We start from the raw sequence: 24,448 nt of genomic DNA, 5'->3' as shown, positions 1-24,448 counted from the left end.
ATTTGAATTTCCCTGGTGATTAGTGATGTTGAGCATTTTTTCATATGTTTGTATATCTTCTTTTGAGAATTGTCTATTCATGTTCTTTGCTCACTATTTGATGGGATTTTTTTTTCTACTGATTTGTTTGAGTTCCTTGTAGATTCTTGATACTAGTCCTTTGTCAGATGCATAGTTGGCAAATATTTTCTCCCACTGGGTTGTCTGTTTATTCTGCTGATTATTTCTTTTGCTGTGCAGAAGCTTTTTAGTTTAATTAGGTCCCATTTATTTATTTTTGTTCCATTTGCTTTGGGGTCTTAGCCATGAATCTTTTGCCTAAACCAATGTCCGGAGGAGTTTTCCCTATGTTATCTTCTAGAGTTTTTATGGTTTCAGGTCTTGGAGTTAAGTCTTTGATCCATCTTGAGTTGACTTTTGTACAAGGTAAGAGACAAGGATCCAGTTTCATGCTTAGCTAGCCAGTTTTCTCAGCACCATTTATTTAGTAGGGTATCCTTTCCCCAATTTATGTTTTGTGTGGCTTGTTGAAGATCGGTTGGCTGTTAAGTATTTGGCTTTATTTCTGGGTTCTCTATTCTGTTTCATTGGTCTATGTGCCTATTTTTATATCAATACCATGCTGTTTTGGTAACTATAGCCTTGTAGTACAATTTGAAGTCGGGTAGTGTGATGCCTCCAGATTTGTTCTTCTACTTAGTATTGCTTTGGCTATGTGGGCTTTTTTTTTGGTTCCATATGCCTTTTAGGACTTTTGTAGTTCTATAAAGAATGATGATGGTATTTTGATGGAATTGCATTGAATCTGTAGATTGCTTTGGGCAGTATGGTCATTTTCACAATGTTGATTCTTCCCATCATGAGCATGGAATGTGTTCCCCTTTGTTTGTGTCATCTATGATTTCTTTCAGCAGTATTTTTTAGTTCCCCTCGTAAAGATCTTACACCTCCTTGGAATTGAACCATAGTTTTAAATGCAATTTTTAAGTTTGATAGTTAAGGAAATAGTGCTGTGAATTATTTTAAATAAGGACTCTTTTCCAAAGTAATTAGCACCTAAATTTTTTTATAATAGTTTTATTGAGATATCACATACTTTACAATTCATCAATCTTAAGTGTGCAATTCAATGGTTTTTAGTATACCTACAGAATTGTGTGACCATCACCACTATCAATGTAGTGCATTTTTATAATCCCCCAAAGCAACTGTGTATACATTCTTTAGCTATCACCCCTCAATCTCCTCAGCCCACCTACCAGTCCTAGGCAACCACTAATCTTCTTTCCATCTTCATAGATTTGTCTATTCTGGACATTTCCTATAAATGGAATTATAGAATATGTGGTCTTTTGTGACTGGCTTCTTTCACTTAGCATAATGTTTTTAAGTTTCATCCATGTTGTGGCATGTATTAGTGCTTCATTCCTTTTTATGACAAACAAGATGCCATTGTATTGACATATTACATTTTGTTTAGCCATCAGTTGATGCACACTAGGTTCTTTCCACCTTTAGGCTATTATGAATAATGCAGATGTAAACATTCACGTGCAAGTTTATGTGTAAACACATGCTTTCAGTTCTCTTGGGTATACACCTAGGAATGTGTTAAAATAGTTAATTGGGAGGTTATTAGGCTGAGACAGCTCCGGCACATTGGGTTCCTATGTAAGAAACCAAAACCCAATTCAGTGTAAACAGTAAATGAAACTAAAGCTTAACCAATCAGAAGCCACCAACTAACCTCTAACTAAGGACTTTCCACCGTAACCAATCAAATATTTTCTTTGTCTTGCTTCCACAAACACCTTATAAAAGTTTCCTCTTGCACACCTTCACGGAACTGCTTGTGGTCTGGTACTGCTGAATTCATGAATCACTGAATGCTAAATAAACTCATGAAAATTTTGATGTGCCTCAGTTTATTTTTATTTATTTGTTTATTTAGACAGGGTTTCACTCAGTCACCTAAGATGCAGTGCAGTGGCACGATCTTAGCTCACTGCAGCCTCTACCTTGCAGGCTCAAGCAATCCTCCCACCTCAGCCTCCTGAGTACCCGGGACCACAGCTGCATGCCACCATGCCTGGTTACTTTTAGTATTTTTGTAGACACAGGATTTCGCCATGTCATCCAGACTGGTCTTGAACTCCTGTGCTCAGGTAAACCTCCTGCCTCAGCCTCCCAAAGTTCTGGGATTACAGTCATGAGCCACTGCGCCCCGGCCCTCTGTTTATTTTTAACAAGTGGAATTGCTAGGTCAAATGATAACACTGTGTTTACCTTTTGAAGTAACTGCCAGGCTGTTTCCCAAAGTAGATCCACCTTTCTACATTCCCATCAGCAGCGTGTGGAACTTTTGCTTCCTCCACATTCTCACTAACACTTACCTGCTTTTTTGATGAAAGCCATCATAGTGGATGATAAGGTTTGGTTGTGACCCCACCTACATCTCATCTTGAATTCCCAGGTGTTGTGGGAGGGACTTGGCGGGAGGTAATTGAATCACCGGGGCAGGTCTTTCCCGTGCTGTTCTCATGATAGCGAATAAGTCTCACGAGATCTGATGGTATTATAAGGGGGAGTTTCCCTGCCCAATCTCTCTGTCTGCCGCCATCCCCCTAAGATGTGGATTGCTTCTCTTTGCCTTCTGCCATGATTGTGAGGCCTTCCCAGCCATGTGGAACTATAAGTCATTAAACCTCTTTCTTTTGTGAATTGTCCAGTCTTGGATATGTCTTTATCACCAGCATTAAAATTGACTAATACAGTGGATGTAAAATAGTATCTCATTTTGGTTTTGATTTGCATTTCTTTGATGGTTGTGTTGAACATCTTTTCATGTGGTTGTATATTTGGACAAATGTCTATCGAGATTTTTGGCCCACTTTTTAATTGGGTTATTTGTCTTATTGTTGAGTTGTAAGAGTTCTGTATATTCTAGAATACAATTCCATTAATAAATATATGATTTGCAAATATTCTTTTCTATTGTGTGTATTGTCTTTCACTTTCTGGATAATGTCCTCTGTAGCACAGAATTTTTAATTTTGATGAATTTCTATTTATTTTTTTCTTTTGTTATTCATGGTTTTGGTGTCTCATCTCACAAACCATTGCCAAATTTGAGGTAATGAAGATTCACTCTTGTGTTTTCTTCTAAGAGTTTTTAATCTCTTAAATTTAGGTCTTTGATCTATTTTTAGTAAATTAGTAGTCCAAGTTCATTCTTTTGCATGTGGATATCTAGTCCCAGCACCATTTGTTGAAAAGTCTATTCTTTTCTCTGACTGAATTATTTTGGCACTTTTGTTGAACATCAGTTGACTGTAAATGTAAGGATTTCTGGATGCTTGGTTCTATTCTACTGTTCTATATGTCTATCTTAATGCCAGTACCACACTGTCTTTATTACTGTATCATTTTGGCTATTCTAGGTCTTTTGAGTTTCTATGTGAATATTGGAACTAATTTGCCCATTTTTGCAAAGAAGCCAGCTGGAGGGCAGGGGGTGGTGGTGCGTGCTGACAGGGATTCTGCTCAATCTGTAGATCAGTTTGGGGAATATTGCTATCTTAACAATATTTAGTCTTCTGATCCATGAACATGAGATGAACGTCCAGTTTTTTACACCGTCTAACGTTTTTCAACAGTGTTTCGTAGTTTATAGAGTATAATTTTTGTACTTCTTATTAAATTCCTATTTTATTCTTTTTTATTAATACATGGAATTGTTTTCTTAATTTCATTTTTGGATTGTTCATTGCCAGTGTATAGAAATACAATTGATTTGTCTGGGCGCGGTGGCTCATGCCTGTAATCCCAACAGTTTGGGAGGCCGAGGTGGGTGGATCACCTGAGGTCAGGAGTTCAAGACCAGCCTGACCAATATGGTGAAACCCTGTCTCTACTAAAAAATACAAAAATTAGCTGGGTGTGGTGGTGGGTGCCTGTAGTCCCAGCTACTCGGGAGGCTGAGACAGGTGAATCACTTGAACCTGGGAGGCAGAGGTCGCAGTGAGCTGAGCTCATGCCACTGCACTCCAGCCTGGGCAATAGAGTGAGACTCCATCTCGAAAAGAAAAAGAAATACAATTGATTTGTATATAAATTGTTATTGTATCCTGTAATTTTGCTGAACTTGGTTATAAGTTCTAATAGTTTATTTTCATGGATTCCTTAGGATTTTCTATATATTAGATCATATCATCTGCAAATGTAGTTTTTCTTCATCCTTTACAATCTGGATGCATTTATTTCATTTTCTTATACCCTAAATCTTAAAAAATAAATCTTAATGTTCTTTTTTTTTTTGGAGATGGAATCTCGCTCTGTCCCCCAGGCTGGAGTGCAGTGGCACAGTCTCGGCTCACTGCAAGCTCTGCCTCCCAGGTGCACGCCATTCTCCTGCCCAGCCTCCCGAGTAGCTGACACTACAGGCGCCCACCACCACACCTGGCTAATTTTTTGTATTTTTAGTAGAGAAGGCATTTCATCGTATTAGCCAGGATGGTCTCGATCTCCTGACTTCATGATCCGTCCACCTCGGCCTCCCAAAGTGCTGGGATTACAGGTGTGAGCCACCTCGCCCAGCCTTAATGTTCATTTTTTGTTTGCTTAAAGCAAAGTTCAGTATCAATTATATCTCAATAAAGTTGTTTTTAAGGAAATGTTTTAATTTTCCTTAAAACCATCACATTTGTGTATGTGGGAATGTGGGAGGGAAGCTGTTAATATGTTGGCCCATTTCCTTCTAAGTTTTTTTTTTCTAGGTATATTTGGATGCTTAGCCGTAAATGTAATTGGACTCATATTGTATAGACATTTTAGTCCTGTTCTCTGGAACTCAGTGCACAGTCAAGCTGTTCTCAGGATTAAGAGGCTTTGTGAACATTAAAAAAAAAATCTTAGCCCTACTGAATGAAGGTGTCCTGGCACAGGAGGCGGTGGAGGGGCCGAGTGCAACTGCACACAGTGCACCCCTACTTCTGTGGGGTGGGGGGTTGTCCCATAGCCTCCAGGACAGCACAGCACCCAAGTCCCTGCATCTCTCCTATGGGGTAAAAATGAAGGTCACACAAGTCGCCTGGCTTTCTTGGGCTCTTTTAAATATCCAAATACTCCTAAATGTCTGGTTTTTCTGCTATTCTTTAATCCTTAGATAAGGGTTCAGAGACTGTGCTCCCAAGATGACTTTGGGACCAGGGTGTGTGAGGAGGTGGGAAGGCGTGGCCCCTGCATGAGGCCTGGCTGGGAAACACCTCTGTGATCACATCGGTGATCACTCACTGCTGATCACCTGCCAGTTTTGCAGGACCAAGGCTCCCGCACTGCGTGATTCTGGGAACATCTCTGGCTCACAAGGTCTGAAAAGCAAACCAGTCAACTATGGTATGGAAAACAGTTTTTACCACCAGAGTTCTTCCCAGCAGGTTCTTATGTGACTTGTTTGTGCTTCTGCTTGGCCCTCTTCAGTTCATGTTCTGGGCAAAGGCACTCCCTAAATATTATTTCAGTGGATGTAACATTTGCATTTTCCAATGTCAGTAAGAAGGTTTCAAAAGCAGGATTTTTCATAAGGGCAAAATATTACATTGTCTGATTAGATCATAATAGGTTTAACCAGTTCCTCCAAAAAGAGACTGGAATCTTTTTGAGGGCCGCAAGCACTGAGTTTTTAATGTACTTTCTTAAATAAGGCTGTGTGTCACCAGCAATGGTGGCCAGCACTAAAGTTATCCCCCATCTTTCCAACAAGGACAGTTCACAGACAAGCCCCATCACTTAAAGACATGGCAGGGCTGCCCAGGGTGAGGTCTGGCCCTCGATTCTGGTTCTTCTGTAAAATCCACAAAGCCTGATACTGTTTGGCCACAGAAAAAGAGAGTTTTCCCAGTGGGACATGTTAGGGTTGAACACTTCAAAGAGAACAATTTACTTCTAATATCAATTCTGAAGGAAAGCAGTAAGGAAATTCCTGTCAGACCTAGGCTGCTTGTATTTACAGGAACCTGCGTGATTGCCAGGCGACCCACACAAATCCCTCCAGGTGCCAGGGTGTCAACACTGGTAACTCAACATGGACAGAAGGGCAGACACAGGCCTGGAAATCCCTCCGTGTGCCTAACGAGTTCCCCGCAGCCTCATGGCATTGCTTGTTGGTATCGTGGCATCTGGACAGACCCTCTGGGGCTTCTGCCCACCATTTTTATCTGGCTCTCACCTCTGTGGGCCACCTCTGCAGAGAACTGTGCTTGTCATCCTCCCAGCCTCGGGACACCATCGTCACTGACAGGGCCTGTGGCCCCTCTTCGGGCTTTTTTTTTTTTTTTTGCTTATGGATTCCCTTTTGCTCCCATACCTATCTCCTCACCAGTATGTTTGAGATTTATCCCTGGATGTGCGCATCCTCATGGCTGCCTGGTGTCACTCTGTGTTTATTTGCATTTTACTTGGCTTTAGCCCTGGATCGTTTTACTTCTTGCTTGTTGCTGCTGCTGCTGCTGGTGGTGGTGTGTGTAGTTTGTCACTCCTCAGACCTCTGCCCGTTTGATGTCAAGAACATCAAAAGCACAATATAAAACTCACTTGAGCAGTTTTGTCTGGTGCTGACTTGCTGACATCCCAAGATCTAGGCCAGTGTTATCAATGTTCTCCCCAAGGGGCTAGTCATGTCAAATGTGTTGTCCTTTGGTTTCTTTTGAACTGGTTCCTTCTCCTACCCACTAAAACTGACACGTATTTAAAATCAGGCATGTGAGGACTCCTCCTATGGATTCCACAAGAAGCTTGGGTGGGGGCTGGGGTTACATGGCCCTGAAAAGGTCCTCCAGGGGTCCAGATCTGGGTCCCAAGTCAGGGCAGCTCCCCACATCTGGCGGGAAAGTTGTACTCCACTTGGGCAGCGCTGCAGCCTCACCCACAGCACGCACTCCTGGGCCTCCCCTCTGCATCTGGCAGGGTAGCGCCAAGGAGGATGGCTCCAGGCCACCCCTGCCCTCCCCACTGGGCCTGCCCAGGCCCTCACGCAGGCCTCACAGTGTGCACAGCCGTCCTCTCCTCAGAGGCCATGCCGAGGAGAAGGCTGGTTCCCTCCAGTCCTCAGGAGACAGATGACAGGCTCAGGCCATCACCCCTTTTCAAGTCTCCACAACACAACGCGTCTATTCTGCCTCTTTTTGCCATGACAAGGCATCAGCCTTAAAACCACAAAGCCATCTTCATTCCTACTTCTGGCTATAAGTGGGGCTGGAACAGGGGTCAAGATCTTGAACAGGAAAGTCTGGCTCTTTTTCTGGAAGAAGGAAAATACCTTTCATTTTTCCGTAAAAAACCACAAACCCACTCTTCTGCCTCCACCCAACAAGGATGACCAGAAGCACTTAAACAAAAACCCCTGAACTAAACAACCAGAATTTCACACTCGCTCGCCCAGCAAGTTGCCACACTGACATTTATTGAGCTTATACTGCATCCTACATGCCCTGCTAGGCGCTTGGTAGATTAATCTCATTTTATCTTCACCACAATGCCATGAGGTAGAGACAATCGTCTGCATTCTCCAAGTAGAAACTTGACTCTTAAAAAACAAGTTAGGAAACTTTCTCCAGATCGAGCAGTAGAGTCAGAACTGGCACCTACCTGATGCACATGGTTGAGATTCATATAAATTATCCAGGAGGAATAGACTTTTAGAACCTGATGCCTATTGGAAAGTCCTGTGCCACCTGCAAAGTCTTCCTTTCAGTAAGCGAGTGTGGCCTTGCTGGATTATTCCAGTATGCGCTGCCTGCCCCTCCCAGGAGATGTGCTCAAAACCTGGCTCTGGGCATTTACCCTGTGGTTGTCTTGTCCTGTGCTGGCCTCACTGCGTTCCTCGGACTGGGCAGACCCAAGCTCTTTCAACATTTTCGTTGTCAGGTTGGCCACACAGAAATTCATCTCCTTCTTCTCCCTCCTCTCACTTTGAGGGCATTGTTGCTCTTTAGCCATAGAAACTTCTAGTAAAGGGAAGGCCCTAGCGGTGGACATCCAGTAATGGATAGCCACAGACTGCCCTCCACCCCGGCAGCTGAGAGGCTCCCAGGCACTGCTGAGGCCCCCTGCAGGCCAGGTTTGATGACTTTGACTCTCTGGGGGTCTCACCTCTTTTGAGGCCAAACTAGCTAGTGGCTGTTCCGGGCCATCTGTGGCCATGGAAGCCAGAACATCACGCATCTGCTGCATGTTTCCATCAATGGAAAATTCATTCCAAAAAACAGACTTTTTTTTAACTGAGTCTCACTCTGTCTCCCAGGCTGGAATGCAGTGGTGCAATCCTGCATTGAACCCCACCTCCTGGGTTCAAGCGATTCTCCTGCCTCAGCCTCCTGAGTAGCTGGGATTACAGGTGCCTGCCACCACACCCGGCTAATTTTTGTATTTTTAGTAGAGATGGGGTTTCACCATGTTGGCAAGACTGGTCGTGAACTCCTGACCCACCTTGGCCTCCCAAAGTGCTGGGATTACAAGCATGAGCCACCTTGCCTGGCCTGAAAAAACAAACAAACAAACAAAACCAGACTCTTTATGAATCCATTAGTAAAGGCGTAATAACATCAGTACATTTCTTTGCCACAGGGATGCCAATGACTAGGCCAGCCACCTTGAACACAGGGAAAGTGTTTCACATCAATGGCATGAGAGATCTTTGGGCAGTAGATGGGGAAGACACCGTTTCAGTCTGACAAGTAGAGAAACTGTGGCAAAGAGAGGAGGGAGAACTTGCTTGTCATCAGACCTGGAGAGCAGAACATGGTCTCATGATTTTTTCCCCCCGATGAGGTTTTTCCACCTGGTACTACAAGGACCTGCACCAGGTTCATGACCCTCAAAATGTCTTTTACTTCTTAAAATCCAAAAATGTTGATCCAGCCCCAGGAGCTTACTGCCTCTGCAGTGGCTGAAGCCAGGGTTCCCCTGTGGGAAAGGCTTGATGCCGGGGCTGCACTGCTCCCTGGTGTCCACTGGGAGTTATGTCCCCAGCTCTCCCACTGGAGGGAAGTCAGGGCCCATACTTGCTTCTGCTCATCTTCCTCACATACACACTCCTCTAAATGGAAAGAAGGGGACAGGGCACAGGGAGGGGTCTCACAAGCCTCCACTCACACCCCCTTTCCCATAACCAGACCATCTATCAGACAGTGTTGACATACTTTTATTAATTTATTCATAATTTTGGAGAGATAGAGTCTTGCCCAGGCTAGAGTGAACTCCTGGGCTCACGCCATCCACCTGTCCCAGCCTTCTGAGTAGCTGGGAACAACAGGCTCTCCATGTTGCCAAAATAAGCATGATGAGCCCAGTGTGTGCAGTCACAACCCCCAGAGGTCCTTCCATGAGTGTCTGTCAAACCCAAGCTGACACTGCCTTTCTCCAGAGAGGTCCCACATCCACCAAGGACATGATGAGGTCGTGGGGACTCTTAACCCAGTGCTCCAGTTCCAATGGCCAGGCTGATGCTCTGAGGACAGGCCTGTATCTTCCCCCTCTGCAGCCACCAGGGAGTTGATGCTGTCTGTTGTCCTTGACCACTATCCAAAATGGGAATCCCTAGGGTGATCTGTCATCCCCTGTGCTGATGCCAGCCCTAGCTTCTCCCTGGCCCAGGCCCACCCCTCCCCGGCATTCCCATCCATGCCCTGCACTCTGCCCTGCACGCTATCCCACAGTCAGCAGACTCCAGACTGAAGGGCTCTCCCACCTCCTCCTCTCTCTGGCTTTTCTCAGGCCCTGGCCTCCTTGTGATGTTCAGGCCCCGGCGAGAGTAAGTGAGAAGCTGGAGAAGGGACTGACTCCCGTGCAGGCTGGCCAGAGCCAGAACAACATGCACAGGGGCTGTCAGCCCTGCAAGATGAGTGCCACCACCACCCACCCATCCAATTCAAAAGAAAAACAAGCTTACACTCTACACAGGTGCAGTGAAGGTCAACAAACCCTGGTGTCCCATAAGTGACTTGATGTCTTTTTCTAAAACAGTATCCAACTTCAAGCTTTTTGCCTCCCAAAGCTTTGGCAACCTAAGCAGCATTTGATGTGCCTGTTGGGCAATGCACACAGCTGGGGAGGGGGAGGGGAGGCTGAGCATCTGGACCTGGGGCCTGGTGCCTCTGAGGTGAGGACAGGAGTGGGTGAGGACCAGTGGTGGGAGAGGAGAGTGAGCTAGTGCTTTCAGAGAGGACACAGGGAGGGGACTGCTGTGAAGCAGGGGAAGTCCCTGGAAATGAGGGGACAGTGTTGGCCTGACCCCCGCCCCCCCACCTGCTAAGGAGGAAAGAGGGGTCTCTGGGAAGCCACTAGAGTCTCCCTCTTGTTGTGTTGACCTGGGCGGGGAACAGGCAGGATGGGATTCTAGAACAGTCCCTGTCACTCCCTGGCTTGGGGAAGCTTGAGACCAGCATCCTAAGGCCCAGACCAGGCCCAGGCTGAAGAAAGCACAGGGAGAAGAATGAGGAAGTTGATGAGTAACCTGCGTTGTTCCCAGGGATGTGAGGGGGTGTGAGGGTGCAGCCCCTCCAGGCCAGGTGCCTGCCAGCTGCTCAGAGGGACACTGTCCCGCACTGGCACTGTTGTGTTTGCAGTGGGCTCAAATCCTGTGCCTTCCATTTGCACGACTCCAGTTAAAGTCATTCAACTGCCCCTGGCCTAAGAGAGGTGAATGGGAGGCAGAGGAGTAAACATCATGGTTTTTCACTATTTTTTAAATTATGGGAAAGTATATATCATATAAAATTTGCTATGTAACCAATGTTTAACTTATAATTCAGCAGCGTGCATGACATCTCCCCAAACAGAAACTCTGTACCTATTAAGCAATAACTTTATTTTTCTCTCCCTCCAGCCCTGGGTAAGCTGCAACCTACTTTCTGTCCCTGTGGAGTGCCTATTCTAGATATTTCCTTGCGAACTCATGCAGTATTTGTCCTTTTGTGTCTGGCTTCTTTCACTTTTAGCATAATCTTTTCCCGGTTCACCTACCTAGCAGCACGCATCAGACTCTCGCTTTTTTTTAAGGCTAAAGAGCATTCCATGGCATGGAATACCACGTTGGCTTACAGTTTTAGCCTGTTAACGGGCATTTGCTTGAGGGCCCTGGGGAACAGTACAGTACTTCCCCCCACCACCACCCGCTGGGTCCTTGCCTTACTCTTCGGGGACACAGGAAGATTCTATGTTTAACCCCTGGGGGAAGCATACTCTGTGGACGCTTTCTTCATGCTGGGGTGTAATGTTCTGTTTCATGCGTCTGTTGCTTTTGTAACATTCTTAAAGAGAAAAAGACTAGACGGCCCTGGAGTATTTCTGAAACAAAATAAAATCCAACTGCTGAATGGCATGGGTTGCGCTCCAGAAGCCCCTGGGGGAGCCCACTCCCTGCGACCCGCGAGGAGGTGCTGCCACCTTCTGTGGCAATGGCCTCGGCCACTGCTGACCCTTGCAGCATGGCCCCGTGGGTTCCAGCCCCCGGCAACCCTAAGAGACCAGAGGCCCCATGGAGAAGGGACCCACAGGCGTGGGGCTAGGGGGTGGCTACGGAATCCTAGGGTCCACCTGGAGGTGGCCAGCGCAGGCGGGGTCCTAGAGCCCAGGCTGGGGTCCAGTGCCACTTAGGACCTGGGGATGGAAGCCTGAGGGTTTGGGTCTTTACTGGGCCCTCAGAAGGGAACACTGATTTTGACCACACCTGATTTTCTGCAGATTGTGACCCTGTGCTAAAAAGCGTTCCTCTCAGGACGCTTCCTGCCTGTTTCTCTGAGGCCACGTGGTCCTGGAGGGCAGGAGCATCCTGCACCATGTGTCTGATGCAGACTGGGCAGCTGCACTCATGCCCCCAATGACCTGGAGCTCAGAGGAGGGAGGGATGGAAAAGAATAAGGCTGCCCCACAGAATGGAGGGAGAAGTGAACTGGGAGCCTGAACCCTAGACAGGTGTCAATCCTGCTGCTGATTCCATCCAATCAACCCACAGGGTCTATTGGTACCAAAGGGGGCCAGGCCCAGGGACACTGAGGTGACTCCCCTTTGAATTCATTTGAAGGAAAATGCAAGCACAACAGCCTGAATTGGGGGCTTTGAACTTAATACAAAATGCAAAGTATATAAATATGTATACATATTGAATTATCTAAGAGCTCTATACATGTTTTTAAGTCTTCTTAAAAGCTCACTAAATTTCATCACATTTTGGTCGTTGTACTGTTATTACACGAGAGTTTCTAGGAAATACGCACAAATATTTAGTATAAGGGGCATCAAGGCTGCAAATGACTCAAAAATAGTTCATACCAAAATGTGTTTTCAGCAACCTTTTTGTAAATTGTCTGAAATTATGCCAAAATATGAAGTCAAAAGTCCATTTAACAGTCCGTAAATGGGGAAGGGGCATTTGGCAATCTGTTGGGGGTACCAGCAGGAGGCCAGTACTAGGATGAGGGGAAGCACCTGCTGCGATGTAGGGTTTGTATACATGGCCATGGAGTAGGGGCCAGTGTAAACCTACATCCAGGTTGGGCAGCAAGGAGGGGTGGAAAGACGTGGAGTCTCATGATGGCCTTCCTGCGTGTGGGGAAAAGGAGTATAGGACGACAGCAACATAGACAAAGCCCCAGGACAGCCCACCTGCTATGCCTGGAGCTGGTGCATGAGGTATGGGTGAGTCTGATTTAAAGGGCCAGGTCGGCTGGAGAACCGGCACCTCATTTATCCAGTCCCTGCGGGAAGGCGGATTTGCAGGCTATCATAGGTGCTGTATGACTCACAGTGGTTCTCAGTGACCACATCTGTACCACCCTCCTTACTGCAGCTGTCAAAGTTCTTCCCTGAGACTTTCCAAACTCTAAGGCAGAGAGAGAGAGATCCCATTCCCTTCTCTGGTCAAGAGACTATAAGGGACGTAAGGTGACCTTTACAGAGATCTGGTCTGAGTGGGGAAGAGGCAGGGGAATAAAACATTCTCCATGATGCATCCAGGAAACCTATACAGAGGCCTAAAAATGATACATTTGCTGACTTTGTTCATGTTGGTACCGAAGCCTATAGAAACACTTGAATATTTAAGCAATATGTATATAGAAATATTCACTGCAGCATTATTTGTAAAAATGAACAGATGTCTATTACCCAGAAAATGGATAAAATACTGTGGCAGCCACCTTTTAGTAATCCCGCGTACAGCCTCTTCACGCACTGAACAGGACTAAGCTGCATTAGCTATAGCATATTGGGAAATTATGTGTGTGACTGTCAGAGCCGGGTCATAAAAGCCATGTGGCTTATGCCTTGCTCTGTCTTGGATTACTTGCTCTGGGAGAAAGCCAGCCACCGTGTCACAAGGCCACTCAAGCAGCCCTGTGGAGAGATCCATGTAGCAAGGAGCTGAGGACTCTTAACATCAACTTGCCAGGCTGGGCGCGGTGGCTCAGGCCTGTAATCCCAGCACTTCGGGAGGCTGAGGTGGGCGGATCACGAGTTCAGGAAATCGAGAGCATCCTGGTTAACACGGTGAAACCCCGTCTCTATAAAAATATTAAAAAATTAGCCGGGCGCAGTGTCGGGCGCCTGTAGTCCCAGCTACTCCGGAGGCTGAAGCAGGAGAATGGCGGCAAACCCGGGAGGCGGAGCTTGCAGTGAGCCGAGATCCAGCCACTGCGCTCCAGCCTGGGCGACAGAGCGAGACTCTGTCTGGGAGGGGGGGGGGGAAGTAAACCTCAACTTGCCAGTGATGTCAGTGAGCCATTGTGGAAGCAGATCCCCAGGCCCATTGAAGCCCACAGTTGACTGACTGCAGCCTCAGCCAACATCTTTACTGCAACGCACCCTGCCAGACCACCCAGCTAAACTGCTTACTTCCTAACCTGCAGAAACTAAGTTAACGAATGTTACTATTGCAAATTATTGTGGTTTAAATTTCGTTGATAGGATTGAGGGGCATTTATTGTGGAACAACGGATAACACATATAAATGTTAGGGAATCACCCAGTGAAATTTTAGCTTGCTTGTTTCTATGAAGAGGTAAAAATGGCCATGTCATAGCATTCTCATGAGCTCTAGTTCAGAATCTATGTGAATGCTCTGTATTTGCACACAGCAAGTACTCCACAAACACTTGTTGCTGTGCTTTTCCAATTTTGTTTCCTTCACTTAGACTTCCAAGTAAGTTCTTGCTCCCTTGATACGCAGGTATTTTCCCCAGTTTGGATACTATCTAAAACATTTGCATTTGGTGTGATGAGTTCATCAGTTCTTACGAGTTGGAGAAAAAAGACTCCTATCTCCTTTTCAGGACATGAGCTATAATCAGGCCAATCATACCTGAATGGAGACTACAGAAGGTGAATTTGTATCAGGGGTCTCCAGTTCATCTTCCAGGCACCTGACTCTTAGGGATGGGGTCTAATTAGGCATTAATGAGATGGAGATTTGAGAGAGAAAAATGCCAATTTGATTTCATGGCACTTCTGCCCAGCAATACAGAGGTCTAAGGAAGATTTCATTTGTGTCTGGGTGAGAGAACTGTGTTCCTGAAATATTTAGTTTTGTTTTTTAACTTTATCAGGCTAAGCCAGAGATTTGTATAATCACATTGTGATTTATCCCTATGGAAAAAAAATTCTACAGCTCCCACTACGCGCCACCGATATATTCCCCGACTTCTGAAATGCAGGGAAAGAAGCTCACATTAACACCAGGTGCCATGCCAGGGTGCTCATTGCTTCACCCACCATTTGCCAAGTTACCTAAAACTACTGGCTTATCCAAGACACAGGGAACTTTTCTGTGCTACATTAGAGTATAGCATATATTTAAATATGAAAGAGATCATTCAAAATTCAAAGACAACAGAATTAAATGAGGGGTAAAAAAGTTGTATGCCTTTGCCAGAACAAGTTAGTTTGGTATCCCCATACTTGGGTGAGAGCCAGCCCCTCAACCAGGGGAATCTGTGCTCTACTTACTTGCAAATCTCCCGGTGAAATGCTGCTCCCTTGAAACACACTTGGAGCTAAGTGGATGGCCCCTCGAAGAGAAAACAAAGAGAACAAAAAGGAAGTTTCTTGGTAGTGTCTGGCCATCCCCGCTCTGCTAGCCTCCTCATCTATGCCACATCTTCACAAACCTCCGCTCTCAGAGGTGTCAGCTACTGCCTCTTCCCATCCCAAAAGGGTTTCAGAAAGCCTGAGGGGCATTCGATTTCGGCAGGTCCACAAACAGCATCTAAAACAGAGGTTCTGTGAGGCCAACAAGGCTTCAGGCTACCCTTTGGGAGCCTGGCACAGAACAAGGTCTCCTTTCACTTGGCCCTCCTTTGCTAATACAAGGCTGCTTGGCTGGGTCCAGCACCCCATGGGGCAAATGTTCAGGCCAAGAATAGTCTTCATTCTTCCCATGAAGCTTCCAAAGAAGCTTCTTCTAAAGAACACAGGAAATTGTCAGCCCCTGACTATTTTCTGCTGAAAATGGCTGACACTAAACTTTGAACATTCTATGGATTAATCCCAAATTACAGGAACCAAGTTTGCTTGAAAAACAGCAAAAGTTTTCGTTAAAGATGAGACACTTTAAAGATGACAAACCATCTCGGCATTACTTACAAAGAATGACCTATTTTATAACTCCAATTACTAACACCTTTCCTCTTTTGACCAAAGTTACCGTATTTTCATGGAATTAACTCCAAAAGACTATCTCTGTGCACAAAGAAGCAGATCCAGAGACTTATCATGGCACTATGCACTTTCCTAAAAATAAACTGTCACTAAAACTGAGAAGAAATAATACTTTTTGGTCTGTCATGACCCCAGCAGATTATCACATTCTCAAGGTCCGGACACCTTAATGTGTGCAGTCACAATGTAATACTCCAAACAGCAAAGGCATGGGGCCCATTTTATAGCTGAGGAAACATCCAGAAAAGTTACATACCCAATTCACAGAGTTGGGGTCTAAACTGAGACAATTAGTGTGTCCGGTGCTTTCTGCTTCTCCAGGCTGCCTGGTGGCCAGCTGCCCCTCTTAATTAGGGAGCATCTGCTCTGTGCTAACAACTCCGTAGAAGATCATGCTTCAGAAATGTGGCAGTGTAGCAGACCAGGTGCTAGTAAGGCATAAGATTTACACACAGGCCCTGGTGTCACCAAGACCAGTTCAAACTCTGGTTCTGCCAGTTACCACCTATTGAATAAACTACTAAATATTTTAAACCCTCGGTTTCCTCATCCTTTTGCAGATGAGGAAGCTGAGGGTTTACAATGCTTTGTAACTTGTTCAATTATTAGATAACATATTAAGTTATCTTAATAGATAACTTATCCAATTGTTATCTATTAAGGATTAAATGATGATAACACATGTAACTACTTAGGTTACCGTCTGGAACAGGACAGTTGTGGGAAATTGTTATTATAAAAGGGGCAAGTAAAATTCTTAACGAAGTATAAGGACTTACATTTGGAAGCTTTTTATTAGAAAGGACCTCAACTTACTGAGGTGGCAAATTTTTCTTTCAAATCAAATAGGACACCACAGCAGTCTTCACTAGGACCTTCCTTGGTGATTCAACAGTAACTATTTACTATTCACATACTACTTAGATCAATGGCCTCCAAGGTGTAGAGTAACAATTCATTGGGGCTTAGGAAAAGAGTGCTGACCTTTTTGTTTTACTCTTTCAAATTTTCTTTCATAATGTTCACATTACTGTAGCAGTATATTTGTTGACACATATTTTCATTGACTAATACATATAGTTATGGACACATGCTCAAAAATATTCTCGTAAGGAAACAGCATCAGGTTTGGAGACCATGATCTAGATAACTTTCTGAGTCAACATTTTGCTCCTGACGCATTTGTGGCTATCAAGCCATCTTTCCTTTTTTCCCCCTCAGCTACCATATTCTGACTTCTACTCCGAGATTAGTTTCTCCAAGAGGATAAAACATATTAAGATGCGGTGGGTCAGAATGTGCAGGTGGTAATGTGACACCAGCTAACGAATCCGAGAGGCATGGGTCTGTATCTCCTCAGCTTTCAAGATTACAGCCTGAGCTACACAGAAATAAGCTGTGTCCACTTTATTAGCAACTTCACAACTTGCTTCTGAACCTGATAAGGTGGCAATGATATCCCATTCCACTAGGTGGCAGCAAAACTCTACCCACAAGGTGCCCAGGTGGTTCACTGGTATTAGCAGTGCTTACTTGTTTGGCCCCACTTAATTAGCAGAAAGACAGTGGCTAACAGGATACTTCAATGACATAATGCCTCTGACAGTGGAGAACAGACACTGCCGTGTTGCTTTCTACAGGCTGGCCTTTCCTTAGGCCTACCTGAATTTTACATGTATTGTGAATGATCCTTTCAGAAATCCACAGGCCAAATAGCAAAAGAGCCTTCTAATATACTTAAGCCTTGGAGTCAACAATCAAAAGACCTAGTAAAGTTACATAGATCCTACATCAGATGCAGGTGAAACCCCGGGTAGGCCATGGATAAAGACTTCTGAAAGTTTTCATTAGGATGGTAGAATAATGAATGTGTCTTACAAATTTGTTATTATAATACATAGAATTTTGAAATAATATTTTCCAGAAGCAGTAGTACTTAACCAGTTAGGTAGGCAGTCTGTATTAATTTTTTACCTTTGCATTCTCCAAATTCAGTAGGTTGTTCTTAGCCTCCCTAAAACCAAACATTTTTGGCTAGAGGTGTTAACCCAATCTCTCAACACAAAAACTGAAAAAAATAAATTAAAAACACCCAAACAACAATCTCTATTGACTTATAATTATGCCCTCTGCTTAGGTCATTAATTTTAAAAAGTAAATAGGGTAAAACATTTCAAGATAATAAACTGGGCTACATTAATTACAATTAAATTATGCATTATGCTAAAATCAACACCATTTGACCTTGAGAAATGACACCACCCTCTCTCCAGTTACAAAAAATTCAGTTTCCAGGGACTTGAGAGTATACCTAATCTGAATGAGTTAGAAACTGTTCTCAGAGGCTAAGCATGATGGCTCATGCCTGTAATCCCAGAACTTTGGGAGGTTCAGGTGGGTAGATCACTTGAGCTTAGGAGTTCGAGATCAGCCTGGGCCACATAATGAAACACCATCTCTACAAAAAATACAAAAACCAGCCAGGCATGGTGGTGCACGCCTGCAGTCCCAGCTACTCAGGAGGCTGAGGCAGAAGGACTGCTTGAGCCCAGAGGGTTGAGGCTGCAGTGAGTCATGTTTGTGCCACTGCACTCCAGCCTGGGCAATGAAGCAAGACCCTGTCTGGAAAAAAAAATTGTTCTCAGAAAAATAAGCATACAAATGAGAGATAGAAATGAATAGAGATATATGGTATCTCTTAAATTAGAAAATCAGCACATATGCATTCTAAATGAGACAAGCATATAAGAGATGTCATCATAGAAGAGACAAACTCAAGTTGAAAAATTTCTTCCCAAACATACTCTACTCTTGTACATTGACTGTAGAATATTTAAGACCCCACACTCTATTACATCACAACATGGTTTATTATGTGAATTTTTTACAATACAAACAAAAATTACAGAAATGCAATATATGAATACAGCTAAAAGCAGAATGGTGACTTTGTTTCTTTTCAAGAGGCTGTGATTCCCATTTCTAGTAAAATAAAGAGACTGCATATAGATAGAAACAGGTTGGTCATTAGCTTCACAATTTTGCCTAGAAATGATATATAAATGCATTTTTCTCCTTGCTACTTACCATAAAGTGTAAAAAGGGAGTTAAAGCAAAGTTTCCTTGTTGGTTCCTACCATAGGAAAGATGCTATATTCTATTTTAGCAGGGCAAACATATGGAAAATATCTAAATCAAATGTTATTACAAAAATTAAGCAGTAATGAGATTCTGGCTAAAGAGGGCACTAAATGAGAATAATATATATTTAAAGAATCTAAAACAAACAAAAAGAGGTTGTTATAAAAAAGCTCTAGGTGCACTGTAAGCAAATAGGCTTTTTTTCCCCATGTGTATTTTTAAACAATGGAAGTGTCAAAAAATAGGGTCAACTGTGTTAGACTAAATTATATTATTGTATATGCTGCATTGAATGGAACCTTTGTATTATAATTATCATAGAGAAGCACAGTTTGCATCATATTATAGCAATTTATCCTCAATGAAAACCTTCCAGAGTCTTTTTATTTTGGAAAATCCTGTAAACGATCAAACCACCAGAACATGACTGTACAACAGTAAAATGTTCTCTTGCATTAAACTGAATATATCTGTTTAATAAAAAAAGAAAATGTAGGAAAGCTACTTAGAACTCTTACTTTCTAAGTACACAACACCCTAGACAATTCAAGGCATCTTAATCTCTATCAAGAAGAACAAAAAAAAATAATTTTTGTCATGCTGTTAAATCCATCATACGGATAAAACTGGTGCAAACTGGTCAAACGGATCCAACAATGATGTCCAAGCTGGCATATTGGTAACTAATACGTAACTGGCGGTCAATAGAGAGTTTAAAGGATCTTCCCTTTCTTCTTGTTCTTTTCCAAGGTTCTAAATAATGAAAGGAAAATAATCAAGATGAATGACCATTTTATAAACATGATAGACAACATGATAACAATAGCTAACCCAATTACAACAATGTTGGGATTTTCAGATTACTACTTTTTCATTTAAAAAAATTACAAGATTTAGAAGTAAACAACTAAGACAATGTTAATCTATAATAGTATTTTCTTAGACAATCAAATATTTGACAAAATTCCAGGATAAGCAGTAAAAAATATGGCAAACCCCATTTTAATATACAAGAACAATTCTTCCCAAATAAAACAGCACAAACTGAAAAATATCAACTGGCATCAAACAGGGTGTTCTTCTCCCCCACTGTCATCTGCATTCTGAAGTGTGACTGCTTTTACAAATCTATTTTCCTATTATTTGGGGAAAATGTTAACAGTAGGCTAGTGTAGTAGAGCAAATGTCAAATCCAAAAATGTTTAGTAGTGAGGATAAATTATAGAATCCTTATAGGAATGCCACTTTTCAGTTTTAAATGAAACTATGAAGGAAAAGAAAACCAAGGTACAAATATTTTTAAATTTTGTATAAATTAAGAGAAAATAACTGATTAGCTGTATTGGAAAGTAAATATCTAACATTTTGTCTTAAGAATTTTGTCATATAAACATAATTCAACACAATTAAAATGTACCCCTAAATATGTAATAGATTTTGAAGCAATGTTCCCTTTGTATGCCAAAAATTGAAAACAACCCTTATGTCCAACAATTGGGAGGAGGAGGTAAGAAATCCAATTATGGTGAGTTAACTGGGGAGAATGTTATGAAGTTGCTAAATCATAATTATGAGGATTAAGTCATGGAAAATGTACTGAAAAAATACTGCTAATGGACACAGGCTGTATTCATCCATATACAAATATTTATCCATGAAAACCATTGTTTGGAATGCATGATAATGGGTGATGACTTTTTAAGTGTTATTCTAATGTTTTTTAAATAATTAGGAAAACAATTCTTTAAAACATTAATACACACATTTCTTAGTAATCTGCTATTAGTTACCTCGAAGATTCTGTTGTTCTGAAACACATTGAGCTTCCCAGTTTGATTTCTCATCCTCAAACTGACGACATTTTTCCTCTAATTCTTTGTGCTGTGCTCCCAAATTCTTTTTCATTTGCTCATGGTGCCACTGGAGCTAAATCACAGCACAATATATAAAACAAAACTATTTAAGAAATCAGAAGCAGAAGTATGCTTCATCCAGACATCCTAATGATAAGAATAGGCACTGAATAGTCCTGTTGTAAATTCGGAGTATTACCTAGAAAGCACTGTCAAGGACTCCTCCTATTTTAGGACCTGCCACCCAAAACGCCAGTGACCCAAGACAATAATCTCGGGAAACGGGGGGCAGGGCGGGGGGTGAAGCAACAAACTTAACAGTATGTAGTACTTTATAATGGAAAATTACTATCTTATCTCATTTTTCTTTAATCACAAATATGTTGGAGGCTGGGCAGTGAAGACCTCACTGTTCTCATTGTACAGATGAGGAAATAGTTGCAGAATTTAAGTGACTTGCCCAAGACTGCTAGCCAGAAAGTGGAAGAACCAGGACTTGAATAAGCCTCCAAGTGTAGAAAGCTAAGACAAGTGAAAAGAAAGCAGGTAGTTTAGGACTCTAAGAGCTCAAAGACAGCAGTGAAGTACTCTGATTCCTGTAAGCAGTGGTTCTCAGACACTGGTCTTCATTCAAGTCACCTGGGATGTTTGTTAAAAATATAGACTCCTGTAAGGAGTAAGGAAAGGATCCAGTTTCAGCTTTCTACTTATGGCTAGCCAACTTTCCCAGCACCATTTATTAAATAGGGAATCCTTTCCCCATTTCTTGTTTTTCTCAGGTTTGTCAAAGATCAGATGGCTGTAGATGTGTGGTATTATTTCTGAGGACTCTGTTCTGTTCCATTGGTCTATATCTCTGTTTTGGTACCAGTACCATGCTGTTTTGGTTACTGTAGCCTTGGTAGTATAGTTTGAAGTCAGGTAGCGTGATGCCTCCAGCTTTGTTCTTTTGACTTAGGATTGTCTTGGCAATGTAGGCTCTTTTTTGATTCCATATGAACTTTAAAGTAGTTTTTTCCAATTCTGTGAAGAAATTCATTGGTAGCTTGATGGGGATGGCATTGAATCTATAAATTACCTTGGGCAGTATGGCCATTTTCACGATATTGATTCTTCCTATCCATGAGCATGGTATGTTCTTCCATTTGTTTGTGTCCTCTTTTATTTCACTGAGCAGTGGTGGATTAGAGACTTAAATGTTAGACCTAATACCATAAAAACCCTAGAAGAAAACCTAGGTAATACCATTCAGGACATAGGCATGGGCAAGGACTTCATGTCTAAAACACCAAAAGCAACGGCAACAAAAGCCAAAATTGACAAATGGGATCTCATTAAACTAAAGAGCTTCTGCACAGCAAAAGAAACTACCATCAGAGTGAACAGGCAACCTACAAAATGGGAGAAAATTTTTGCAATCTACTCATCTGACAAAGGGCTAATATCCAGAACCTACAAAGAACTCAAATTTACAAGAAAAAAACAAACAACCCCCTCAAAAAGTGGGCAAAGGATATGAACGGACACTTCTCAAAAGAAGACATGCATACAGCCAACAGACACATGAAAAAATGCTCATCATCACTGGCCATCAGAGAAATGCAAATCAAAACCACAATGAGATACCATCTCACACCAGTTAGAATGGCAATCATTAAAAAGTCAGGAAACAACAGGTGCTGGAGAGGATGTGGAGAAATAGGAATACTTTTACACTGTTGGTGGGATTGTAAACTAGTTCAACCATTATGGAAAACAGTATGGCAATTCCTCAAGGATCTAGAACTAGAAGTACCATATGACCCAGCCATCCCATTACTGGGTATATACCCAAAGGATTATAAATCACGCTGCTATAAAGACACATGCACATGTATGTTTATTGCAGCACTATTCACAATAGCAAAGACTTGGAATCAACCCAAATGTCCATCAGTGACAGACTGGATTAAGAAAATGTGGCACATATACACCATGGAATACTATGCATTCATAAGAAAGGATGAGTTTGTGTCCTTTGTAGGGACATGGATGCAGCTGGAAACTATCATTCTCAGCAAACTATCACAAGAACAGAAAACCAACCACCGCATCTTCTCACTCATAGGTGGGAACTGAACAATGAGATCACTTGGACTCGGGAAGGGGAACATCACACACCGGGGCCTATCATGGGGAGGGGAGAGGGGGGAGGCATTGCATTGGGAGTTATACCTGATGTAAATGACGAGTTGATGGGTGCAGCACGCCAACATGGCACAAGTATACATATGTAACAAAGCTGCACGTTATGCACATGTACCCTAGAACTTAAAAGTATAATAATAATAAAAAAAAAAAAAAGAAAAAAAAATATATAGACTCCTGGACCTTACTCAGATGTACTGAATTAGAATATCTGGGTGTTCATGGGCAGCGGCTATGGGGGACAAAGGGCTAGAGGATCAGCGGGGAGGGGGCGGGGCACAGCCAGGCCAGGTCCGGGGGCTCCGCATGCTGCAGCTATCCCGGGGCGCCCCAGCCGCTGCCTTCGCTGCCGAGCAGTGGGGAGCTGAGCGGGGGACCTAATCCGAGCCAGCCGGTGGGCCTCCAGGAGGTGGCGGCGCAGGGAGGGGCCCAACGTGTGCATGTGGCCCCTGCGGCCGCCAAGGCACCGCTGGGGGCGCTGCCTTGGTAGCCCTGGCCCCCGGGCCGGACAGCGGCGGCCCAGGACCACGTGTCTACTTTCAGAGCCCCACTGGGGCCACGGAGACGGCCCAGTGAGGCGCCATGGGAAGGTCACTGTCAAGTATGATGGCACGGAGCAACAGAAGCGCCTCAACCTAGAGGAGTGGATCCTGGAGCAGCTCACGCGCCTCTACGACTGCCAGGAAGAGGAGATCCCAGAACTGGAGATGGACATGGATGAGCTCTTGGACATGGAGAGGGACGATGCCCGGGCTGCCAGGGTTAAGGAGCTGCTGGTTGACTGTTACAAACCCACAGAGGTCTTCATCTCTGGCCTGCGGGACAAGATCCGAGGCATGCAGAAGCTGAGCACACCCCAGAAGAAATGAGGGTCCCCGACCCAGGCAAACGGTGGCTCCCACAGGACAATCGCTGCCTCCCAACCTCGTAGCAACAGCAATACTGGGGAACCCTGCAGCCAGGCCTGGTGCCATAAGCAGGGCTCTTCGTGCCCCTGGCCCAAGGGTCTCTTCCCCTGCCCCCTCAGTTTTCCACTTTTGAGGTTTTTTATTGTTATTAAACTGGTGGGACTTTTTGTGTTTTTATATTGACTCTGCAGCGTGGGCCCTTTTTAGCTAGGATCTGCCTTTGGCGCAACTAAAAAAAAAGAATATCTGGGTGTTAAGTCTGGAAATGCGGATTTTCAACAAGTTACAGTGATTGTAATGCAAGTGGTCCTTCTTCCGCTGTGTATTAATGCTGTAAAGAATGCTGACTGAGAGGTGGGAAAACAGTCATGCAAAGCAACTGAAGAAACAAAGAGCTTTACGTCCAAGAGATCATTAAATAATTTCATTTAGGCGCAAGTCAATCCATTTCTGAAAAAACAGTCACCAAATTTTAAAATTCAGATTAAATCCTACTATGCCAAATACCCAAGGGCTATTCAAAACCTTCAGTTATCCAGGAATTATGTTCTGTTACAGATTTTACTACACTGGTGAGTTAACATCTTGAATTTGGATTATAATATAATTTTGCATACAATTTGTTTTCTTTTTTGCAAGCCCGAAGTGACT

The 24,448-nt window shown here is 43.5% G+C and overlaps 1 protein-coding gene and 1 pseudogene across 1 annotated transcript in view; one reads left to right on the top strand and one right to left on the bottom strand.

Moving 5' to 3' along the window:
• Window positions 1-18,559: 18,559 nt before the first annotated feature.
• The window catches only part of LOC139362893 (septin-7-like), a 50,147-nt gene continuing 44,258 nt past the window's right edge, over window positions 18,560-24,448 (bottom strand). The window contains exons 13-14 of the transcript XR_011622461.1: window positions 20,640-20,775; window positions 18,560-19,602 (exon numbers count right to left, since the gene is read on the bottom strand). The gene's annotated coding sequence lies outside the window, so the exon portion shown is untranslated. The remainder of the gene's footprint in view (window positions 19,603-20,639; window positions 20,776-24,448) is intronic.
• On the top strand, window positions 23,124-23,826 carry LOC139362636 (protein phosphatase 1 regulatory subunit 14B pseudogene; annotated as a pseudogene).

Source organism: Macaca nemestrina, chromosome 4, assembly GCF_043159975.1.
Source record: "Macaca nemestrina isolate mMacNem1 chromosome 4, mMacNem.hap1, whole genome shotgun sequence".
In the NCBI taxonomy this organism is placed as follows: domain Eukaryota; kingdom Metazoa; phylum Chordata; class Mammalia; order Primates; family Cercopithecidae; genus Macaca; species Macaca nemestrina.
This window is presented reverse-complemented; position numbering and strand designations above follow the sequence as displayed.